This window comes from Arachis stenosperma, chromosome 6, assembly GCF_014773155.1.
Source record: "Arachis stenosperma cultivar V10309 chromosome 6, arast.V10309.gnm1.PFL2, whole genome shotgun sequence".
Lineage (NCBI taxonomy): Eukaryota > Viridiplantae > Streptophyta > Magnoliopsida > Fabales > Fabaceae > Arachis > Arachis stenosperma.
Window position 1 is genome coordinate 45,367,001 of NC_080382.1, and position 1,506 is coordinate 45,368,506.

Here is a 1,506-nt window from a genome sequence, read left to right on the forward strand (position 1 = left end):
CATTCTTGTTGAAGCTGACCCTGAACCTGAAAGGACTTTGAAGCGAAAGCTAAGAGAAGCTAAGGCACAACTCTCTGCAGAGGACCTAACAGAAATCTTCAAAGAAGAAGAACACATTGCAGCCGAAAACAACAACAATGCCAACAATGCAAGGAAGGTGCTTGGTGACTTTACTGCACCTACTCCCGACTTCTATGGGAGAAGCATCTCTATCCCTGCCATTGGAGCAAATAACTTTGAGCTTAAGCCTCAATTAGTTTCTCTAATGCAACAGAATTGCAAGTTCCATGGACTTCCATTGGAAGATCCTCATCAGTTTTTGGCTGAGTTCTTGCAAATCTGTGACACTGTCAAGACTAATGGGGTTGACCCTGAGGTCTACAGACTTATGCTATTCCCTTTTGCTGTAAGAGACAGAGCCAGGACATGGTTGGACTCACAACCTAAAGAAAGCCTGTACTCATGGGAAAAGCTAGTCAATGCCTTCTTGGCAAAGTTCTTTCCACCTCAAAAATTGAGTAAGCTTAGAGTGGAAGTCCAAACCTTCAGACAGAAGGATGGAGAATCCCTCTATGAAGCTTGGGAAAGATACAAACAATTGATCAGAAAATGTCCTTCTGACATGCTTTCTGAATGGAGCATCATAGGTATTTTCTATGATGGTCTCTCTGAACTGTCCAAGATGTCTTTGGATAGCTCTGCTGGAGGATCTCTTCATTTGAAAAAGACGCCTACAGAAGCTCAAGAACTAATTGAAATGGTTGCAAATAACCAATTCATGTACACTTCTGAAAGGAATCCTGTGAACAATGGGACAAATCAGAAGAAAGGAGTTCTTGAGATTGATACTCTGAATGCCATTCTGGCTCAGAACAAGATATTGAATCAACAAGTCAATTTGATTTCTCAAAGTCTGTCTGGAATGCAAAATGCACCAAGCAGTACTAAGGATGCTTCATCTGAAGAAGAAGCCTATGATCCTGAGAACCCTTCAATGAAAGAGGTGAATTACCTAGGAGAACCCTATGGAAACACCTATAATTCTTCATGGAGAAATCATCCAAATTTCTCATGGAAGGATCAACAGAGACCCCAACAAGGTTTCAACAACAATAATGGTGGAAGAAACAGGTTTAGCAATGGCAAGCCTTTTCCATCATCTTCTCAGCAACAGACAGAGAATTCTAAGCAGAACAACTCTGACTTAGCAAGCATGGTCTCTGATCTAATCAAAACCACTCAAAGTTTCATGACTGAAACAAAGTCCTCCATTAGGAATTTGGAGGCACAAGTGGGACAGCTGAGCAAGAAAATTACTGAACTCCCTCCTAGTACTCTTCCAAGCAATACAGAAGAAAATCCAAAAGGAGAGTGCAAGGCCATCAACATGGCCGAATTTGGAGAGGAAGGAGAGGAAGTGAACGCCACTGAGGAAGACCTCAATGGGCGTGCACTAGCCTCCAATGAGTTCCCTAATGAGGAACCATGGGAATCTGAGGCTCAAAA

At 42.3% G+C, this 1,506-nt stretch overlaps 1 non-coding gene across 1 annotated transcript; it reads right to left on the bottom strand.

Annotated features, from left to right (window-relative positions):
• Nucleotides 1–520: 520 nt before the first annotated feature.
• On the bottom strand, nucleotides 521–628 carry LOC130937320 (small nucleolar RNA R71). The gene has a single exon (XR_009068542.1). It is a non-coding gene; the product is annotated as a small nucleolar RNA R71 (small nucleolar RNA).
• Between the last annotated feature and the right edge of the window lie 878 nt (nucleotides 629–1,506).